Source organism: Lepisma saccharinum, chromosome 18 (genome assembly GCF_977018435.1).
Source record: "Lepisma saccharinum chromosome 18, izLepSacc3.1, whole genome shotgun sequence".
Classification (NCBI taxonomy): domain Eukaryota; kingdom Metazoa; phylum Arthropoda; class Insecta; order Zygentoma; family Lepismatidae; genus Lepisma; species Lepisma saccharinum.
This window is the reverse complement of record NC_139246.1, coordinates 8,832,618-8,846,562: the sequence shown is the minus strand read 5'-3', so window position 1 is coordinate 8,846,562 and position 13,945 is coordinate 8,832,618. Positions and strand designations below refer to the sequence as shown.

Below are 13,945 nucleotides of genomic sequence, written 5' to 3'. Positions count from 1 at the left end.
AAGAAAATAAAATTACCCAAATGGTTACAAAATGAACATATCATTAGAAATACCTCACAACATGTTTAAGAATGATCATGTACCATACTGTGGCAGGAATTATGAAACTTCTCAAAACTTTATATGACTCAATATCAATCTTTGTAAAGATCAGTTATTTATTGAAAAATTAAAACAATGAAAAATAAAAATGTTGGTACAGGAAACAAAGTTATCGCTAAATGGAAACAAGTCATCTAGTAAGGGATTCATACATAATACATACATAATGAAAGTGGAAATATGAACAAAGGCGAGGAATGAAAAGATTCTCTTGGGCTTTCGATCAGGTGAGTTGTGGAAAAGATTCCAAGCTTTTACCCCGAAGATGAGAGTGACGTTAGCTCTCAAAAGCTTGGAATCTTTTCCACAACTCACCTGGTCAATAGCCAGAGAGAATATTTTCGATCATTCGTTGCCAGGAAAGCTTCAAGACTTACTTAAAGGTGAAGAATTTTGCTACATGGCATTCCTTGAACATACATGTCATCCTTTACATTTACAAAACATGTTGGATTGTGTTCAATGAGAGCACTGTGTGCAACACAAGTATATCTTTGTGTTATACATACTTTATATGCATGAATATGCTTATTTAAACTGTTGTTTTTTTTTAATTCGCTGAACACAAAATAAACAGAAGAGTACTGGTCAGCTAAAATATCACTTATTTCACCAAATTGTGGGAAATCATCTGTTATGACAGTAACTAATATAATTCCTTGTTTGTATAATGTTCCCTTTGCAGATACATGATTAAGCCTATTCACAGCTTTGTAAGCAACGAATCAGAAATTTCTGCAAAATAGGCAAGAGATGCTGTTTCTATTTCAGCACCTGGTCCAAAATAAATCAAGGGAGTATTGAAACCTCTTTGGATACATATAGTTCTACCTGCTGCAACTGATGCTTGAAACTTAGCGTAAAAGGAATTATTGGTGGTCTGTTGCTTTGTTCATTAAAACCAACATCTAGAGCTTGAATATGAGAATTCAACAAGCGTAAAGAGCCTCATAGTTATAACGTAATGTCATGACATTTAGGAGATCATACACACACACACACACACACACACACACACATACACACACACACACACCCTCAGACAAATCATGCATTATATCAACTGAATATTTTTCTGTCACATGGAAAGATGAAATTTCATTAAATACACACTCTTCTTTAATACCAGTTGAAGATTAATTTTTGATAGCAATATCTTCACTATAATTACATCTACTTCTTAAAAACCTCATTACCTATGTGAATGCTGCGTTGCAGCCGGTCTTTGAAAATTTTACAGAATCTACATGAATGCAAAGAAGAGAAACTTTCAACATAACAATACCATGGAGTCCCCCAAAGTTGTCTCCACATACAAGTCCAATACTAAAAAAAATATTTCTTCCCCTTGTTCTGTGTTTATTGACATGCCTTCATTTTCAAGATATATCAACTCCTGAATCAAGACCCTGAATGTAGCATTATTTCCAAATTGTACTCTGTCCGATGAATGGAAGAGCGAAACTAAAAAAAAAATATTTTCCAGTAGAGAACTGAACTCGGGATGCAAACATGGAATGCTTGCATATACTGCCTCTAATTTATTAATCCCTGCATTTGATTCTAGTGGATTGCTAGTCTCAAATTCATCAAGATAGGTTAACAAAGGCAATATTTTTTTTGGTTTCAAACAGCTCTAACTTTTTTGCCATAATTTGGCTTCGATGAAATTTGACAATATATCTGATTGCAACAACTGTGCAACATAATCAACAACTCTTTCAAATACAAAAGAGACAGAGAAAAGCACTCAGAATATTATGTAGGGGAATGAAATGTCCTTTGGATTGCACTGAAGTAAGGATACGCTTGCCAGAAAAGGTTCTGTTTCCTAATCTTGTCCCTAAGATAATGTATATTCAACAGGCTTAACCAAATATTTGTTGCTTTCTAAATACTTTATTCTTAAATATTCCCACGACATGCCATCAAAAACATTCTCCAGAGAACCAAGTTTTCTTACCACAGATTCTTACTTTATTGGGTTTGGTCACTGAAATGCTGCCTTAACTTCTGTTTGTAGGGATGACAATAGAGGCCCATAGAAGTTGGTTACCACTGATATAATGTGTTGGATCTGTGACCTAGTTAAATCTGCCCTTGCATACAGCTGTGAAATGAATGTTACACATTCCAGCTCAATGTTTTCCCCAAATAAGTCATCATCAGTTAATTGAAGATGTGTATCTATATCCTGATCATTACTTTCTTCGCTGCTTTCAAATTCAACAGGCACATCAGAACTTGCAGTATTTTCAATATCACAAGCTGCATGATGTGTTCTCCTGTGGTGGTTTATGAATTATTTTATGCCAATAAAGTCTCAAACATCCATCATCACGACATTTTAAGACACCATTTGAATATACCATGTGCTTAAATTTTAAGTGCAATATAAGTGATGAAAAACTTGGATAATGGTTGTTACAAATATAACACCACCATTTCGTGCTCTATGGTAAAATGCACAGATCTGAATTTGTTACGTATCACAAGTCTACACTTACATCTAGGTTAAGAATTAATATATTTCACAATATAACTAGCACTGCAATAGTTTTCATTAAAAAGAAAGAGCATTCATCACAAGAAATCACAATCCAATTAGGTCAATCAAAGTATTATAAGACGTAAGCGAGTTACTAAAGATATATCCGCGAAACTTGCTTGTAAATCTTCTCTTAATTTCGGTGGCCTCTGCCACCATCCACTTGGGAACTCGATGCTTCACTGTTAGGTTGACTTCCGGTTTCTGTTGTTGTTTCCTCGACTACCACTAGGGGTGCTGGTGTAGCCATTTTGTCTGCTGTGCGCAATGGGTGTAAGCTGTTGTAATAATGGGAGCCAAACATGATGAGCCTGACCGCTGTTCATATTCAGCTCGTGCGGAAAGTGCATAATGGCATGCGTCTCTTTGATTTTGGTGTCGAGTAGGGTGTGTGATGTATGCCTAACTGAAACTTTTTGGATCCTGTGTTTATTGAACTTTAGGTGCCTTGCTAGTCCGGTAGTGGGTTGGGATTTTTTTGCTTCCGCTAAGTGCTGTTGTATACGCTCGTTGACAGATCTGATGGATCTGCCAATGTAGTTGCACTGACACTGGGCATCATATACACCTGGATTGTCTAGTGGGGAAAGGAATGATCTCTTGTGTTTGCTTAGGGCAATGGCTATTTTGTTTATTGGTTTGTGTGCGAGTTTGATTCAAGGTCTTGGCTAGGCTGTTGGATGTAGTCTGGTGTTAAGGGAAGGCAATCCATTAAGCTTTATCACTACTGGCTGGGTGGAGTAAGTTAGGTTGTCGTACTTGTATTTCTGCTTTGCTGCACCATGTGGAGGGTTGATGTACTGTGTATCCATTTGGAAGTCCTATGTGCGCCATTATGGTAACTTCTTCCTTCAAATCTTCTTCACTTGAACAGTGCGAGAAAGCTCCTCTGTAGAATTTAAGCCATACATAGAAAAACTGGGGCAGGAATCCAGTATATTCACTCCCTTTCCAACCACCCTCCCCAACATAAAGCCAATTTATGGCTTAACTTCTACAGAAGAGCTTTCTCGCACTGTTCAATTGAAGAAGATTTGAAGGAAGAAGTTAACATAGTGACGGACATACGAGTTCAAAATGGATACACAGTACATCAACTCTCCACATGGTGCAGCAAAGCAGAAATGCAAGTACGACAACCTAACTTACTCCACCCAGCCAGCAGTGATAAAGCTAAATGGATTGCCTTCCCTTACCACCAGACTACATCCAACAGCCTAGCCAAGACCTTGGAACAATGTGACATCAAACTCGCACACAAACCAATAAACGAAATAGCCAGTGCCCTGAGCAAACACAATAGATCATTCCTTTCCCCACTAGACAACCCGGGTATATATGACGCCCAGTGTCAGTGCAACTACATTGGCAGATCCATCAGATCTGTCAACGAGCGTATACAACAGCACTTAGCAGAAGCAAAAAAATCCCAACCCACTACTGGACTAGCAAGGCACCTAAAGTTCAACCAACCCAGGAGCTGAACAGCGATCAGGCTCATCTTGTTTGGCTCCCGTTATTACAACAGCTCAAACCCATTGCGCGCAGCAGACGAAATGGCTACACCAGCAACCCTAGCGGTAGTCGAGGAAACAACAACAGAAACCGGAAGTCAGCCTAACAGTGAAGCATCGAGTTCCCAAGTGGATGGTGGCAGAGGCCACCGAAATTAATAGAATTTTTACAAGTAAGTTTCACTGATATATCTTTAGTAACTCGCTTACGTCTTATATTATCAACCGCATTGTTTATTCCCCTCCACATGAATAAAGTATTCACAGACATAATGTGCATGTCACATTTTGTAGAAATATTGTACACAGATTTTTGAAGAAGAAGCCACAAGCACTCTCATGGGTAATGTTTCTCAAAGAAGGTCCCACCAATATCACAAGAGGTCTTGTGAGACCATATGATGCCAATTTTCTGTTCTTGTTTTCAATGAATTGCTCAACATCTCCAATTCCCTACAAATTAAATTTTTTGTCAAATTAATACAGCTGGAAGGACCAACACAAGTAAAAGAAAACATAATTATTGCTTATACGTAAAATTATCAGGCTTTCAAGTTATGAAATGAATTATTGAAAATATTAGTTATGCAATTTAACAACAAATACACTCTGCATATCTAATAAGCTACCTAAAATACTACCTTCACTCTGTTTCCGTAAGCATACGACGTATAAACTTGTAAGGAATAATATGAGACATTTGCATTAAACAGCTTGGTACGTTGACCATCCTAAAACTTTTTGGCAAGCCTCAATATGTGGAAAAATATTCCCACGCCCACCCCTTTAATGTTCTCCAAACCAGAATTACATTCCATTACTTGAGTACCATAACATAATGTAGTATCCAATACTTTGCACAATTTTCCTTACTGGTTTTATATTGAAAGTAAATGCATTGCAAATCTTTAAGTAACACATTTATTATTCAGTTCTGCACATGGAGTTCCCATGAGGCAAAATTACAATGACTAGAGTTGGTAATACCTTACTTTTAAGATGATCTTGTTGGTATTACATTTCTGAAATTATATGCAATCCACCTAGAATTTTATCAATGGGTGCATGGGGGCAAACCTGAGGGGTAAATGCCACTGAGATGTGATGCTGATCACATCACTTCAACTGTAGCAAATATAGACAATGTGTGGAGATTTACCCCCCTTACTTTACATGTGTATGCATGGCATGGTGTGATGCTAAGGGGAAGTACTGTAGTCCAAACATTTTCAGAAGGTATATGCTAAGTTTCATGAAACATTAAGTGGATGAAATCAATTAACTTCTTTATAGAATCATGGAAGAATACTGATAAAGATACACCAACAAATAGCGTAAAAGAGACATACAGGAGACCTCCCCGATGATGCAGTGGTAGCGTCGTGGCCTTTTAATCAAGGGGTTCCAGGTTCGATACCCGGTGGAGGCACACGGGACAGTGGTTCGGATCCCACTTTAAAACTGTAGGTCCAGTCTTGATTAGCCTTACTGTGCATAAAGTGGACTTAAAACACCAACTCAAACCAAAACCAAGAGGCATGTGAAACTCCTATTTTTGTAGGATTGTATTGTATTTGTATTTGTACTTGATGTCACATTTGCTTAATATATCTGCAATTCAAACATCACCCAAAATAATTAATTTATAAGTTATTAAGCTTTACTGGTTACCTTTATGTGACAAAGCTATCCTGAGACGCATTCACAGTGGGTAGTTTTTTTATGCCTTATCTGGGTAGTTGAGCAGCACAACTGACAGCAAGTCAGTATTATAGCTGCTTTAGTATCTGAAAAAAATATTGTTAACATTACAATTTAGCCTATTGACAGAGGTTATTTTTCTCATTCAATGCTGTATGTGGCAAATCTTTTTTTTAAAAATAGAAAACAATATTAAAACTTGGGAAGAAAAAATCTGCAGTGCAAATTGAGTGCAAATTATTTGATTCTTGGTGTTTTCAAGTGACAATCAACTATTAATATGTACAATGAAGGAAAGTTCAAAAGTTCACAATATGTCCACATATTTCACACTATTTCTATATCTTCCAGATGATAAAATGACCATGAATGAAGGGAAATTGTAAGTATTGATTCAAGTTAATATTTAAGCCTAAAATACATTTTAAAAATCTAAAAAAGGTAGGTATCCTCTGAAAGAAAGTTTTTATGTCACCACATGTCTTTTTGAGTTTTTCACATTCTTACCTTAGTCCTTCACATACCATCAAGTGCGTATGCTTTCTGAAAATGCCCCAAGAAATTTTGCATTGATTTTATTTATTTTATTTCGGCTTCTTTGTGCCACTTTTTGGCTAATCTGCAGAGACAGGAATGAGTGATGATATGATGAAATTGATGAATGGACACTCACAAACATTCATACTCAGGCCAGGATTCGAACCCAGAACCCCTAGCATTGTAGCGCTATGTGCTAACCACTCTGCCACGGACCCCATGAAATGAATGACGTATAAGTGCACTTCAGAAATGTGACTGAGACAAATCTGTCAACCCCCCTTTTAAAAACGTAAGGAATATGATCTCTGCAGCTTAGACATAGTTGCTCAGTTCGTAACTCCTCTGACTACCATGCGATGGGTCCAGGCTCGACTCCCGGATGGGAAAACGTGGGAATTTTTCCCCAACTATCAAAGTGGATCCAGCGAATAACATGTATACCTGGGAAAAACAATGGGGAGTGAAGGTGGTCAGGGGCATGGTGCTGATCACAACACCCCACTTTCGACGAGATCAAGAAATTGTGGGGTGTGTTACCCTCACACTCCCTATACACCATCATGGCTGGTCCTAAGCATGGGGAAGACAAGATTTTTTACAGCTTGGCGAATAATCAACTTCTGGTATTATTTTCTTCAGTTGCCACATGATTTTTTAAAAAAGGATATACCCTGTTTATTATATCCATGACTTATAAATAAATTGTTTGTCATGGCCACTTCCACTACATACAAAAAAAAAGTAGTCACTAAGCAAAATGGTGGTCTTCATACAAACTTTTAAACAGTGGGTACAATACTGATTTGCCCATGTGCACTTGAAACAAATTTTATATTGTATACAGTTGAGGACTAAAAGTGGTAAATGTATTAAGTGCCAAAAACGAAAGTGTTGGGAAATCGCATCGTTCCACACATCAGCCCGTAAGAACATGCACACTAGTGACCTCTTTATATGCCCTTTGAACTACTTAGAGGGCTACCAGCCACTTTTCACGTTTACCAATTTTAGTCTTCAGTTATTTCATTTCATATGTAGTTCATTCACAACATTGAAAATGAATGGTGATTTGATTAAGTAAATGTTGGAACACAATGAAATACCCGTGCCCATGGGCATCCAGGAGGTCAATCAATGTTTCAACCATGTATGAGGGGAACAGAACCTTCTTGGGGGACTCACCTCCCACCCCTCTGTGTCCTACCTACACCATCTAGAAAAGCCCTCTGTGCATCCTTACCTAGGATTCAGTTAAAATTACAACCACACACACATGATATTAGACAAAAAAAATATTACAAGACACTTACGCAACAATTGAAGCATTCCACCGAATAACGATGTATGATACTTTTGGGAATGTGCTGAGTTACCAGGCTTGCATAAGGTTTTATGTTTTTTTCTATTGTAGTACAGTAACATACTACAGGTTTAACCCGTTGTTCTCGCAATCACTGAAATGTACCATACAGCTTTTTTTCAGTGGTATGCTTCAATTGAGTGCTTTATTTATAATGTGCCATTGGTGATGCTAAATTAGGGAAGGAACAAAAAATAAAATGCATGGGTTGCAGAAGTGTTGGATAAATTGGGATAAATATGACAACCAGGGTTTGTCTTTCGCTTTGTTTTCAGGGCTAAAAGTTCACTTTGAATCAGCAACCAGAATTCAACTAATGAAAGAACAATCATGTCTGAGATATGCTTACCAGTGTGGTTGGGATTGTTTCAATGCTGGCCACAATGATAACATTTCCTGTACAGTTTTACTCTTGCCTCGAAGGCAATTCAAATGTCTTCTTGCAGTGTTCAGTCACATAATTCCATGGCTCAACATTGTAATCAAACCATGCTTTGCTGTCAGTGTTGTTTTTATCATAATCTGGAAGGTAATAGAAAAATACATTCAAGAAAAGAAATATTATGTGCTTCACAATATTGAGGTTAACAATGAACTATACAAGTTACTATAATAGTACAGAAGAATAAACCTACATTAAAAACTTCTACAGTACCATTTATATTCAATTATCCAGCTTACCTGTCAAACCATCTACAGAACTGGTGTAAGATTCATGCTGGTTACGCTGTCTCACAGCACCAAAAACGCCACTTCTACGTAGTGTTTTCCTGGTATTTTGGTATCGATCCACAAGTTTTCATTTCATTTTTTTTTATTTGGTCCTTGAGCCTTTAGATCTATGTAATAAATTTCCTGCAAAACATTTAAGTTGTGTCAAACACACAAGTTAACTAGAATCAAATCAATAAATATGAACATTGAATGTCGAAAACAATTTTGTGAAAATATATGAAGATATATAATGTCTTCTAATAGACATTAATTCTGCTCAAGTTCCGAGAAACTAGTTATCTAATGCTAGTTCAATTAGACATACATATACACTGACTAAGTACATTTTTTTCATTTAAAAAAAATTAAGAATACTTTTAACAGCACTGTAATGGTTAAGCTTCAGATTGAGATTATACTTGAATAAACAGACAACATATATTTGTACCTTACTCACTCAAAATCAGCCTTTACTTACAATTCAGTAGCATTTCATACACAAAAAAGTAATCTTATTTAACCTAGCAACGTAAAAATTTAACTTTATCCTGTGCCTTATCATAAGTGCCTTGTGAGACTGGTATTAACGTTATTACCACTAGCACAAAAATAATTCCCACATACAGAAAAATGGTGAAAACATGGTTACTCATCCCATGACACTCTCCATAATTTTACACAAAGTGATTTAGTAAATTAACATGTAAGTTGAACTTGAATATGCAATCACAGTTGAATTGTGGTTATATTTTGTCACCAGGAATTCCACAATCATATTTGCAAAAGGTTTTGAATCTAGATGCCTTTGTTTTCGGAATTTTTAAATCATGCTGTTCTGGAACCATATTATGATTCATGTTAAAGAATACTGGGTTCTGCACAATACTCTTTGCATGAGATGCAGTTTTGTTAAGAATCAAATAAGATAATTTGTACTGCTACTGCAAGTGTCGCATGACTTACGTTGAAGGGGTACGTTCCTAAATCTGGTTTAGGGCTGTTAGCATTAAAATTACTTCAGTAAATGCGTACTTCCAACATGTGACCATGTGATTTCTGGTTTTTAGCACTGTTTGCTCTTCTCACCAATATTAACAAAGAAATAAATATCTCATACAAGGCAATCTCATCTAAAAAGGAACGCTTACTTTCACCAGGTGGCGAGAAGAACAGAACGCAGTGTTGTCGTCAAAAAAATGTACTCAGGTTCTTAAACAAAAAATTCACTCATTCTCAAAAACTTTCATTAAATTACTCAAAAGGGACAATAAAATTTGAATATAATAATAAAAAAAATGAAGGTCAATATAATTATTAACACAGAATGACATGCTTCATCAGGTGGTGAAGTTAGTTTGGTAACACTTTACTATACCGGAGATGGATTTCTTCAAATTTATAGGAGAAAGTACTTAGGCAAATCATTTTCTGTAGCGTTGTTGATGTTCGGGAATGTAGTTTTGATCCATTTTAATGCGAATGCATGTGGATTTCTACGAAAATCTATTTCCGACGCGCTATTGCTGCTGCTGCCATTTGCTTTCTGCACGAGAGCACAATACGCACTATTGCTGCTGCTACAACATGATGTGTCGAGGATGCGTCGTGAAGTTGTTGCCGGGTGTGGAAGATGCCGTGGAATTTGTAATTCCGATGTCCGTATATGCTAAATTGAACGAAAGGAGTGCTAATGGAACCTAACCTAACAGGCATAACCTAACCTACTAGGCACACTTCTTCCCAGTGATGGTTCGTGGGGCTATCGTATGTAAGAAATAGACATTATTTTCGTTAGAAATCCATTATTTCACCTAAAGAAATGTTCTACAATGCAGAATAGTACGTTATCAATGTAAAAAATTGCGAAATAAATCAGATAGGTGTCTCCGGTATAGTAAAGTAGTACCGTTAGTTTTTGTTCTAGATTCAGAAAGTCACATTACTTTCCATCTCTACATCGTACGAAATGTCTCTATTAGTACCTCTGAAGAAAAAATCCAATCCATTAGTACCTCTCTAAAAAAATAATCAGAGGGAAATTTCTCTGGTGAGTATGTTAGGCAGGTTTCAATGGCTCTCTCATATTAATCTTCATTTTTACGTTTTCCTGCAAGTTATTTAACTTGTAAATCAATGACTGAATGAAATATTATCCATCATTTAGTAATAGTTTTTTACTTTACATAATATTTTGCCGAAATGCTCTTTTGTACTTACAGGCTGCATTACCGTAACATGACCAACAATTTCATTCACTAATAGCTATTTTGAATGGTAAATTATCACACAACACATAAATTTAAGTATATTTTTCACCACTTACAGTTTCAACTAAGGATGTGTTCATTGAAACTTGCTGTGCAATCATCATTTCTGATAACAATGAAGAGTACAAAAAAAATTTAAGGCACATGCTACATGCAGTATCCCCTCATCGTGAAATAAGATCTCGTGAAAGTTACACATCTTCAAATAAAGGGTTATAATTTTCTGTAATTTGCATTTGGATGGAAGTTGCAGAAAACTTTAATTACAGAGATAGAAGTTTGGACCTAGGGACACTTTAAAACATGTGGCAACTAACTTGCAATACTACAAACACTCATTCTGCACACACACACAATATTTGATATAAGCTACCTTAGACGCACCTCGAAATTTTATGCCAGATGCATATTGGTGTAATTGCTTGAGAATACTAAACCTTAAAAAAGTTTCCATCTTCATAAATATTCGAAGATGTTAATTTGGTGAGGATCGCCAGATGAAGAAATTTCCAGGTATAGGTGTACAGTACATAATGGCAATGAACCTCCCTTCACAAGGTTATGTGAATACAAAAAAGTGCTACTTTCATTAGGTGGATGAAAATTACAAGTAATCCATTCTAAACTGTGCATATATACACGAATATATATATTCATATCACTCTACTATAATGAACGTAGTTAATACTGAGAAGTATCCTTCGGGCCAACAACTTCACTAACACCACGTTTCAACGATGAGACTGCATGAAAAGAAAATAAATATAATTATTCACTTACCTCGGAAAATGTCGGCAAGTTATTCCAAGTAACATCATCCATCTCATCTTGGGATAACAAACATTTCTTCTGTTGCGTGCTGTCCGTGTTTTCAGTCCGACGAGTCGACGACAAAGTTTTCAGAAAGGAACGGCTTAGACTAGACAAAGACTGTATTTGCAGATTTAATCACTCGCATTCGTGCTTTGCACATGCGTTGAGAACAGGCCATAGACAAACTACTGTCTTGCTTGAAGACGGACACAAAATTCACTGGAGTTCACCGTGCGATCATTCAAAGATACAGCATTTTGGTTTTCGAACGTGCGGACGCCATGACACATCTAGTTATTGTAAATTTAACCAAACGTTTCATTGTAAATTTAACCAAACGTTTAATTGTAAATTTAACCAAACGTTTTGTTTCTCTTCACTTAAATGTGTATAATTTTGTTTACGAGTACCATATTTCGTCTAACCAAATTTTTTTGTATTCTTAAACAAAATGCTTTAGTAATTACAAGTAACATTTGGTTATCGGAAACAAAAAGCATAACCAAACAACTCAACCAAACGTTTTTGGTAATTCCAAACAAACCAGTTTTTTCTGTGTGTGGAGAATTTTGAAGGAGAAAGACAAAAGTGTTGCGAGTTCGAGCGGAAAACCTTTTTCAACGGCGGGCAAAAACCGACCGAACGCCCTGCAACGTGTCACAAATCTGGATTCTTTTGATGAAGCAGTCGTGCGCCGAAAAATCCACGATTTATACACGAAAGGCATTGTTGTCACCGTACATAAACGGATGAACGAACTGCAAGAAAATATTAATTTTAAGGTTTCGCGTTGGTCGTTGCGTATGATCATAAGAAAATTAGGATTCAGATTTAAAAAGCATAGCGTAAGCAGCAGGAAGCTACTCCTTGAACGAAACAGCATCGTTGCGTTGCGGTCTTTCATTTACATGGATCAAAGTTTCGTGAACACACACCAAACTGTCCCCAAAGTTTGGCTGGATTCCAAAGATTCGCGGGTGTGTGTGGGGGAGGGGGGAGTGTCAACAGGAAAGGGTCCCAGGGTTATTATTGTGCATTGCCGGTGGTGAAAGTGGATTTGTGGATGGGGCGAAGTTAGTGTTCCTTTCAAAAACAACTTCTGGGGACTATCATGGGGTGATTAACACTAATGATTTTATGTTGTGGTTCGAAGAACAGCTTCTTCCCAATCTACCCCGAAACTCTGATATTGTGTGTGACAATGCTCCGTACCATAACAAGTTAGTGCAAAAATCCCAAAATCAAACAGCAGGAAGGATGAAATGAAGTCGTGGCTGTCATCTCACAATATTCCGCATGCAGAAGGTTCGCTGAAAGCCGAATTATATGAAATAATTAAAATAAACAAACATAAAACAAACATCTAACAGTGCTAACATTAAATTGAAGATTGGTAGTTTGCACCGCGATCTTTACTGCTCGTACTCTTACTCGTGCCATGGTTACTTTCATAGTAGTTGGCAACGTTGACTTAGCAGGGAGTGACGTCACTGTCAGGTTATTCCTTCCCGGTTGTAGTGCTATCTCCTAATAATGAAAGGGTCCAGGATTCGTTTCCTGATGGAGGTACACTCACCGGTAATAAAAAATGGGTCACCTAGATCCTGAACCATGGGCTTCCCTGCAAAGCGTTATGTGTATTGCCTAACTCCACGGCGCTGATCGAAGTTGCCATTGAAAATTTGCTATTTAAATCCACTTATCGCCGTACAATAGGCAACACACATAACGCCTTGCACGAAAGCAAGTGTTTCAGGATCTACGTGTCCAATTTTTATTGCCAGTAAGTGTACATCGTCCACTAGCTCCACGTTGAAGGCCCAGTCTAGATTGGTTTGTCTGACAACAATTAGACCTAAAACAAACCCTTGTACTTTTGATTGATTCATTCATTGAGTTGGTATTTTTAAGTCCAGTAAGGCTAATTGGGACTGGAACTACAGTTTAAAGTGGGATCCGAACCACTATGTGCCTCCACCGAGTATCGAACCCGGGACCCCTTGATTACAAGGCGACGACGCTACCACTGCGTCTTGTACAGTCATGGGCACTTCTGGGTTGTAACGATTCCATTGAAAGTTAATGGAATTGTTATAACCCAGAAGTGTTCGGGACTGTACCTGTGCCCATCAAATGAAAAAATCTGGATCCGACTGTGCTACAGGCTGAAGCATAAAATTGAATCTCAGAATTATGGTTTTCTCGTGTCTGTTTCCGCCTTATTCATTAATATGTGTAGTCAATAAGAAAAATTCTTAAGTTGTATAACACTTAGTATTAATTTTACAGTTAACAAATCTGGTTTAAAAATACATTATATGTATTGTTAGTTTTATGTTGGTATTAACATCAATTATGAGTTTATATGTTTTAAGTGATTATGAAA

At 36.9% G+C, this 13,945-nt stretch overlaps 1 long non-coding RNA gene across 1 annotated transcript; it reads right to left on the bottom strand.

Annotated features, from left to right (window-relative positions):
• Positions 1–4,286: 4,286 nt before the first annotated feature.
• On the bottom strand, positions 4,287–11,706 carry LOC146002713 (uncharacterized). The gene is made up of 5 exons (XR_014443750.1): positions 11,527–11,706; positions 8,447–8,620; positions 8,115–8,287; positions 5,836–5,951; positions 4,287–4,617 (listed from the first exon to the last, which is right to left on the bottom strand). It is a non-coding gene; the product is annotated as an uncharacterized LOC146002713 (long non-coding RNA).
• Between the last annotated feature and the right edge of the window lie 2,239 nt (positions 11,707–13,945).